The following is a 10,200-nucleotide window of genomic DNA, read 5'->3' as shown; positions in this document are numbered from 1 at the left end:
CTTCCGTCTCTTTATGTTTGGTTACTTGTGTTTGTTGGTCAGTTTGCTCTGAAGTCTAAACCTCCCCTACAAAATGAGGCCATTTAAATAAGGAGGGATGCTAAACTGGTGTTTGAGGAGTTGTTTACCCTGAGCAAACAGTGAATCTTCCCAGCGATTGCTCCCTCCCTGCTCTCCCCCTGGTTGCTAGCAATCTGTCATTGTGCAACAACATGCAGGGTTGGGGGTTCAAGTTGGGAAGGATATAGTACGCTTCTATTTGTGTTTGTTAGCACTTGTTTTCTTTAAACATACATAGAGTGCCGCAAGAAGTGCCACTGGCTCTCAGTACACACCTTTTCAAACCTATTTCTCTGCAAGAGCTGAGAGGACCAAATGACCCAAGACACCAGGACTAAACTGTGCTCTTGCAGAAAGTGGTGCAAGGTTCCTGCCTTGACTGTAGGAAGCATAACTTAACTCCTTTAGAAGAAAAGAAAATCACGGAACTTCTGCCTATGGCTGTGGTTGCTCAGGATCACTACCCCATCCTCTGGGCTGGAAGAACCACTACAGGGAGTCCTGTACTGAGTGGGAAGGAGAGAACATGCAACTGTGTCAAGACTCACGGTTTTAACTGTGAAAATGGTATTTCTACCCTTGTGTTTAAGCCATCAGCTGGCAAGGTACCTGTGTTAACATTACACTTGTTAGCAGTCCTTTTTATAACATGTTTTAGTCCCCAAAGCAAGCTACCTGAGGGCTTTGACCAGCATTTTGTCCTTGCTACACCTATCTCGCTGGGTGGGAGTGTTCCAGAGATGGGAAATGCACAGGATTATTTTTCTGTCACAACAAAAAAATTACAACAAACACAAAAAAAATCTCGTAACACTGCACATTGGGCAGCAGAAGCCTTACGAAAATCAGAAAAGCTGTAATGCTTTAATTTCATGTTACCTGTCAGGCAGTTAGTCAAGATGTATCGTGTACAGGCCATGCCTTATTTATATGTATTGCAGCTTCTTTTGAAAAATGACTTTGTATGATTTGATTACATGTATGTTTAAACTTCACTCAGTACATGCTGTCACCAAGATCCACGGCACATACTTGAAAGAAATCTGCAGCGTTTCCAGACAATCCTTCCACTTACGGTTGCCTCAAGTCACACAGAACGCTGTATATTTAAAAGCTGCTAGTAAAACAGGCCCAAGCACCAAGGTTACAAGCATCCGTTGTTTCTCCCAAAGAGGGCTAGGGAATAAATTAGCCGTGTGGCTCCACTTGCCAAAGTTACATGCTGAATTTACTGATTGCTCCAAAGGTCTGAAAAACACATCACTCACTCCAGTGGGTAAATAAAGAATTAGGCACTCTCAGGTGAAACAAGGGAGATGTTTGCTTGATCACTTACCCAAACAAAGGGGATACCCTAGGGTTTGGGGGATTTTGTTGTTTTTCATTCCTAGTAAATCTGACTAAATTAAATGTAGGATTAAGAGTGTGGGGGTAAGACTTCAGTGTGCTTGCAGCGTTCATGCATGCTGTTCACACTCTTCATGGATGTTGTTTTTAATTTTTCTTTCTGTTCAGGGAGACCCTAGAAATGCTCTGGATGAATGGTGAAGGGGGTCACCAGTAGTTGCCCCTCAGTCTCCGTGGGGGCTGGGATCTCTTAAGGCAGTCTCAAGCACCCACATGTATGGCCATTGCCAGGAGAGCACCTACTTTGGTTTCCTCCATGCTGCAGTGTGTGCAGAGTGACTCAGGGACAGCGCTAGGAGTGAAACGTCATTTTGCAGCCACTGGGCCAGGCTGTGTGAGATGTGGCCTGGGTTTGGTTTGGGCACTGCTTTCTCTGTACCAGTGTGGAGCCTTGTAGGTTTTTTCCCAGCCTGGTCTGATGGTGAGATCCAGCTATATGGCCACAAAGAGTAAATGTTCACCTGCAGAATCAGCTGTGTGTGTGGTGGGATTTGTGCTTCTCACGGAAGCGCTGATGGTCTTTATGTCCAGACTTCTGCCCACCATGAGCAGAGCCCTGCCCCCAGCCTCCATAGTACTTAGATATTCGTGGCTCTTGCTGGATTTCTGTTTATTTCTCCCACATTGCAACCTTTACCAGGATGCAACAACCCTGGAATAGCTTTCTGTGTTCCCCCCTGTCTCTGCTCCATTTCCCCCAAATAAAGACATTATAAATGAGCGTTAGGCTCAAGCGATGGCAGGCACCCTCAGCCCTGAGGCAAGGGATCGTAGCCTGTTTGTGGGCAGCTGGCACAAAGCAAAAAGGGTGCACTGTAAATCCCAGGTTCTCGGTGCGCCCTGCATGGCATCTGGCTCCTGCCATGCCTCACTCCTCTGTGGAGGGAATGCGGGGGGCCGATGCCATGGGACTACTTCCTGCAGCAGCCCCCCCGCAGAAGGTAGGCCAAGGCCTGGAGCACAGCCGTGCTGCTGTGCCAGTGGGGCAGGTACACTCTGCTGGACTGCTGGCATGACGTTCCCCCCCAGTTCCTCCATTCCAGGCTCCCCTTAGCTCAGCAGCCCCCTGTAAGCCAGGGCAGGTGTTCTGGAGGGCAGGGCGAGTTTCCCATGCGCTGGGGATGAGCCATGGCACTGAGGCTGCATGACTCTGGGTCACCTCTGCTGGCACGCAGCCCCCCCGGCAGGCCGGTCTCTCCCACCCCAGCAGATGGACTTCAGCTGGTGATGTGTGGGTAAGGGGCAGTCACACCTGGATCTCATCTGAAAGGAATTGGAAAGGCAAGTTTGTGTGCAGTGCAAATTCTGCCTGCGTAAAGGGATCCCTGTAGCCATCAGAAGTAAGTTAAGCAGCCACGGGCTGGGTTGGGGCAATAGGCGCTGATCGCTGCAGCCCGGAGGAGCGTTGGAAGAGCTAACGGAGCCGTACCTGCACATCGTGTTTTTGCATCTCTGCCCAAGGAGCTTAACGAGTTGCCGTGAGCCTGCTGAACGTGGCTGGGCTGGAGGGTGGTGAAAGCGGGTGCATGTGCATATGCTCTGGTTCGTTTGGCCTTTCCTCCTGTTCGGTTTCGTGATGGGTTTCAAAGAAACATTTTTTTTGCTGGCGGAGCTGGTGGGACAGCGGGTGCGAGGGGCTGCGGGGCGGTGGGTGTGGGCATCCCGGCACCACGGCTCCGGTGCCTGAAGGGCAAGCTCCCTCCAGAGGGAAGAGCTGTGCATCGCACGGGTTAGACGGGGAACACCTGGAAAACGAGCCCTTAAGAAAACATCTGCCTGAACTTGCAAATGGACAGCCAGAGAGAAAAATATCGATTTGTTTAAGAACGCCAGGGTACGATCCTTAAAGGCCACGGGCAGGAATAAGGCAGTGTTGTAATCTGTGGGTTAGAATGGGAGGCTAATCAGCCGGTAATAATTCAGCTGTTGCTATTAGCCCATGTTAAGTCCAGCCAGCATAGTGGACAAGTTAGTATGCATGTAACGTTTTCTAAACACATGCATTTTTTCCTCAATTATTCCAATTCAATTGATTGGGAAGGTATTTAATTTACAAGTGTTTCACACTAGATGAAAGCAACCATACCCACAGATTTCTATTAATGGCCTTTATCATAAACAGTGCGTGCTTATAAAATGTGTTCTCCATTAAAGCAACAGACACCCATTGTCTGTGGGAAGGACTAGTTAGTGTAGCAGAGGTTTGCTAATCTCCAAGCACGTTATTCCATACTTTGTTTTTTGTCTAATGCAAAAAGCAAGAGCTGGTTTTGAAGGTATACATCAATGAAAAATGCGGACATGTCCCATATTCACTATACATGTACATGTAAATTCCTGCTTTTCAAAAGCCCATCTCCCTTCAGGAAATCTATGCAAAGTCCTATATATGTTGCATATGCTAGAAAAATGCATTTACTCTCCCCCATTAATGGAAATGACCTATTGTAAATTTACCAAAGATACTATAGTTTTATAAATTGGCCACATATGTCTGTGTAATATATTTATTATATCACATTTCATAGCATTTCTGTTTTATAAAATTCGGCCTTGAGTATGTCACATATGTTTTGCATATATGTGCAATAGTCGGCCAAGTATATCCGAGTAAAGTATGATAAATGTGTTCTTTCCATATGGGAAATTAAATGTTTTTCCAGATTTAAAAAAAAAAAAAAAAGGTTTATGAAGAGCAGCCTGTACAAAATAATTACAATAAATCACTTCTATTCAGGTTGAAATTATAAATTTGAACTTGCAACAAAGTGATTAAGAACAAAAGCCAGATAAGTCCCATTTAGCACTTAATTCGGTAAGGATACCAAGCAGTGCAATGGTGGCGTATGCATTTTCTGGAGTAGTTGCTCCACGGTGTAAAACCGCTGAGGCTTGTATGGCAACTTCCAGCTGATGCTCCAGGGGGATGCTGTAGCTGGTAAAGGCTAGCCTCTCATCACCTCCTTGAGAGGATGAATGTTTCGTGGGGTTTACCTCCCTGAGAAATCAAGTGCCCCTGTAGGGCTGCTCCAGCCTGAGCTGTAGTTACAGCGCTGTGCAACTCCCATAGGAGCTGCTCGTCGTGGTTGTTGGGCGCTGCAGGTGAAAGGGGTATGCTTTACTGCAGCCAGCTATGTGCTCACTAAGGCGGTTCTGTCAGCTCAGGAGGGTGGCATGCTGCTGACGCTGTCATCGTGCCCTGTGCCTGCCAAACAGGCAGTTGCACAAGTGCCTGGCTACTTGGGCTGAAGTCCCTGGGCTGCGTCTGTAAATTGCAAAAGGAAGTTAAAAACAGAACAAGCAACATGTAAGACTTACTGAAGCACATTCATCTAAGGTGCTTGCACTTAGTTTTTTCAATGGCCTCAGCTTGGCTGATGGACAAGGGCCCTGCTTTGGTGTTTGCTTACTTGTTCTGCTTCCTTAGTGCTCCCATTGTCCCTAGTTCTGCTGGGCAGCTGCTTCCCCTTCTTTCTGTGCTCCTCAGGGCAGCACTCAGCAAGCAGGCTGTGGAAGGGCGAAGCCTTCCAGCTCCCAACATCGTAAAAGGGCAGGGGAGGGCTGGTTCAAGGGGAGCACAGCAGCCCTCCTCCCAGGCTGCTTTCATTTGCAAGCTGCCTTACACGTTTCTTTTATTTCAGCAAACATGAAGTGAGTCTTTCATTCTATTCTCTCTCCTGCTTGTTGTCAGCTACTTCAAACCAGATGGGCTCAGGAGATAACACTATAAAGACCCAATGTCTCTATTTAGTGTGATGTCAGGTCTGCATGCCATCAAAATATCTGAGCAAAAAATATCTGAAAAGACAATACTTACCATAAGTATTGTGTTAGAAGCAGCCTAGATGCTTTTCTGTGAACACAGTCTATCCATGAATCACTGAGATCTCATATCGGCAACTTTTTTAAGTTACCATCAAGACAAATGCCATGTCCACAAAGCCTGCCATGTTTAAAGTTGTAAGGGAGTCCCAGTGCACCAGCCTTCCTCCTACCTGTGTCGGAACATGTTTATAGCAAGCAGCGCAACGGGTGCCTGGAAAATGTACCTCCGCATGCATGAGACGCCAGAGCTACAGAGCAGGTCTGGCTCAGCATTTTCATATCCTCCCTATGTTCCCTGATCTGGACATAATCAGGATCAATCATCCCCGCAGCTGGTAGGACAGAGAGATCATTGCTGTCTAGAATGTGCCACAGGATTTCTGTAGTTTTTTTGCTGTTCCAGTTTATGTACACTGTGAATAAAAACTGGGAGGAAACAGCATCCAGCTGTAATCTCAGTTTGATGTAACAGCTTTTTTTAATCAGAACTTCTAATCAAAATAGACAATTGTTAGAACAAATATTTGCATTGCTGTGTCGCTCTCCTATAAGGAGTTGGTCAGTTCTGCTCTGGGCTGGTTCTTCTGCAGTGCACGTGGCTGCTCTGAGAACACTGTCCCTCCGGCTAGTATCTCCAGTGGCACTGTAATGTTTGGCATTGTGGCTGTTCATAGTAGAGCAATAAATATATGCTTCTCTGGGTGAGCACAGGCTCACTTAGAGCTGCAGGTTGTTGTTTACAGGATTTCCTAATGGCCCAACACTTTTTAAAAGGGATGGTGGGGGGGTGACAGCAAGTACATCTGAAGCTGGTGTGCATGATTCACCTTCTGCTTGTCTACGTACTTTTCCTCCACACTGCCCTTTTCCCACAAGGCGTCTGGCACCTTGCTGGAGGTGGTTTGCCTCAAGGGTCTTTGTGTATTTGAGAATCTTTCTAACACCTAATTTTATAGGGGCACGTTGCTTCCTCTGCTTTTTGCCTGCTCTCCCCATTTCTTTCTCTCGTACTATACTGAACTGCAAGTCAAATTCCTCTGAGAGAAGTCAGAATCAGGCAGGTACGCAGTAATGCTGATAGAACACACAGATACATTTCATACCACTGATAGATGAGCACAACATTCACAACTGAGAAATGATGTTGCTATGGCCCCAACTGTGTGCTTTAATAATGCATTACACTGTCAAAGCTTTTGTGATGGATTGTATTGATGGTGTGAGTCACTAGTAAATGTATTTGGGAGGGTGTCACTAAACTGGAAAAAAAGTCATAATAGGCTGAATAAACGTAGCCAATGTCTTAAAAATGCATAGGGGAGTGGGTGGCTCAACCCAAACCTGTTCTTCTGTGCTGTTTGGTAAGGGGGGTGGTAGATATAACCATGCATAAGAGTGGCTGCATGACTAATGAGCCCAGAGTCAGGACACTGGTCATGTCTTGACTGAAAAGGATGGGAGTATGTGGCGTGGTCAGGGGACAAAGAATCTGCCAGCTTGCGCTGTGCTTCCTTTGGTATTGTTGGCAAGTCTTGCAACTAGTGTGTTTTAAGTCTGTTTAATATGTGGCATTTCTGTCTGCTGTATCTGATAGGGCAGCACATGGTTTTTGTTGTAGTTAATTTCATACTGTGAGATCCTCAAATGAATTGCCAAAAAATACTGTGATCTTAATTCTTGTTAGTTTACTTCACTTTATAAAATAAACCTCCAGCAGCATGCCCCAGAAGAGTAGTGCATGGATTAAACACAGGCAGGCTTACCTGGAAAATTACTCTAGAAGGGGAATCCAGACTGGAATTCCAGAATACTACAAACAGAGAAAGCCATTCCTCCTTCTTTATTCATTGCCATCGCTTTTTTGTTAGCACACAGAATGGCCGTGCTTAAATATCAAACCTCTTGTCTCAGCGGTGCTTTAACATTGTTGAGTACAGGCAGTCATGTGCCATGTTTTATGTAATGATCCATACTTTCACACCACAGACACACAGCCAGAAAAGGAAACACATTGATTTAGCGCTCAGTAATCCCTGTTTAATCCCTAGTCCTTTGGTTTACATCACTAACGTGGCTTCTGCAGTAGTCAGTATTCTATCTTTGTTCTTGGCAGACTGAATTAAAGAAAAGATTTACGAATTTGTAAGAAGTTGGCTTTGTAGATGCATCTTAAATGTGCTAAAAATTTGTACCAAAGCAGTCCAGAAGCCATTATTGACTTAACTATAAAAATCTGCTCCTTGAAACTCAAACCTTTGCAACAATCCAAGTCAAGCTGCACAGACCAAATTTCTTGGTCTTGCATGAGTAAACCAAGAAATTGGTTTACTCATGCAATTGCATCATATACAGGCCTAAATTTAACACTGTCTTGTTGCAGGCCCTCAGCCTACTTCCTTTTTCACTCATTATTGGAAATACAATTAATCTTCTCTTCCTTTGCTCATCTACACCTAGGACTGCAATGCTTTATGGCCCATGTACTGATAAGAGAAAGGGGCTGGAACTAATAGATTCATTTGCAGAAAATGTTAGCGGGTCAGAGATCACCATTCATTCCAGTGGTGATAAATATTCCATGTAATTGCTGCACAAATGCTAGTGTTTGGGATTTATTTCCATTAGTTTATGAATACTGGTTGCTTTCTTCCCTCTCACAGTGCCAAAGACAGTTATTCTTGGGAGGAAGCCTTTTGTAATAATTTAGCTGTCATCACCTTCACTCCTGAATCCTTTAGGCCAGGTACAGGCTAGCCCTATTCCTTTCTGGCAGGTGAGATTCCAGAGCTAACTCCAGCAGCTTAAGGTGGCTCTTTACTCACAACCTTCCTGCTAGCAAGTCAGCTGAAATCTTGACAGATAACCATGCTCGTGTTACAGTTGTAAAGAGCTTAAACTTTTTTTTTTTTTTTTCCTGAAAATAGTTTAATTTTCCTGATGCAATCAGACAACTATATTTTACAGTCTGTATAAACATAGACTGTCCTTCCTGCTGGAAATCATTCTGCTTTGGGAAAGTCCAGGTCAGCTCCTTAAGCAAATAAACTTCTAGAAAACTGTAATTCACATTCAAACTATGGTATTTAGGCTCAACTCTAAATCAAACTAATGTAGCCTGGTTGCTTATTTCAAGGAAACTATAATGTGAAAAAAATAATTTTCCCTTTACTGTTTAAAAGACAATAGTGATTTACAGTGATAATGAATTAATAGATATAACATGTGAAAGTATGATATGGCTAGTGCTCTGGTAATGGGAAGGGAAGCAAGTAAGTACAGGATGGGTCTGTTCTTGCAAGCGGATCGACATACACGTGTCCTTCCTCTTGAAGCTGATGAAATTCTTTACCTGTTTCTGTCTGCTAGTAAGGTTACAGATGCAGTTCGTGTCCTCATTTTCAATTTGTGCTTGCAGGACTGAGTTTATTTTTAAATCGATCTAGTCAGACAAACATAAATATTTAACCCCTAGCAAAGGGCAGTTATTTAGATTTCAAGGCACATAGCACATCTTCCAAAAGAGCTATTAGTAAATCTTGGTGTCCCTTGTGACTCTCTGTAATTATTATACACCAACCATGACAGTAAATGGCATTTTTTTTCAGAGAAAATAATATACTCAAGAGTTTCTAACTCTGTGGCTGTGACCTACTAGCACTCTTACTAAGACGTGGGGTATTCATCCAGTCTTCCAAGAAAGAAGGGAGGGCTGCCACCATGCCAATATTTGCATCAGAAGTTTTTATAAATGTGGCTGTAAGGTTTGCAGACCTTCATTACAGCCCCACTTTATGTACTGTTTTGAGACCTAGAACACAAGAAGGAAATACATCTTGGGGTGGCTTTGCCCCAGCTCATCAGCCGGCTGTGCCAGGAGCAAATGCCAGGCTGGGTTGGAGCCTCACGCAGCCCCAGGAGCATTAGATGCTGGTAACTGGTGTTAAGAACAAGGGGTGTGTCCTGAGCACAGAGCTGCCCTGTAATGCTGGGGAGGTTTGCATCCTAACACCCAGTCCAGTCCTGAAACTGGCTTCTTGCTGCTTGCAGTGCTCTGGTGGCAGAACTGCCCTTCCTCATTAGCAGGAGGGGAGGCGAGAACGCTTTTCCTTCTCTAAAGGGAGCAGGTTTGGCCATTCTCATTGTCTGCAGTAACCTTTCACTCAAGATGGGCAAGCCCTGGATTTCCTTTCCTTGTCTGCTGGTTGAGCATAAAACCTACGGCTGAATTCTGCGGAAATTGCCCAACATTGTAAGCTGCTGTTTGCTGCCATGGAGAAGAGGAATGCTTGCTCCCTCCAGGCTACTCCCTCACCTGCAGTGCTGCTGTGGTGCAGCTCTCAAGTCCATCAAGAAAAAGGGGAGGGAAAGGAACTTTTAATAGCTAGGGAGAGAACTGTGTGTGGGTTCACAGTGCGGGGATTTGCCGTGTGTCGTCAGAGTTGGGATGTTTGTGTGTGTTGGTTTCTGTTGTTTGGAGCGATGTACCATGGAAATAAATTTTGCTCTATAGCTAAGTTTTTCAGCTGATAGTCTAAAAGCATGTTAGCATAAAACAAAAGGGAATACTTCAAAGATCACCAAGTCCAACTGCCTGACCACTTCACAGCTAAAGTTAAAGCATGCTACTGAGGGCATTATCCAAATGCCTCCTGAACACTGATGCTGGGCTCCAGCATCGAGTAGTCCCGTGCCTGTTGTCCAGCTGTCCTAAGGTGGCATTCCTGGCCGTGCTCAAACACCCTGCAGAACGACTGCACCAGCTCTGCCTCTAGCCCTGAACCTCAGGCAGCAAAGGGGGCGGGAGGTAGGGTGTAGAGTGCTCATTTTTGACACAGGACACATAGAGTCCATGCTAGGCAAGGTGTAAAGCTGTCTTTTCACAGCTGAGGACAGTGCCCAGCCACCAGC

Source organism: Aythya ferina (genome assembly GCF_964211825.1).
Source record: "Aythya ferina genome assembly, chromosome: 17".
NCBI lineage: Eukaryota > Metazoa > Chordata > Aves > Anseriformes > Anatidae > Aythya > Aythya ferina.
This window is presented reverse-complemented; position numbering follows the sequence as displayed.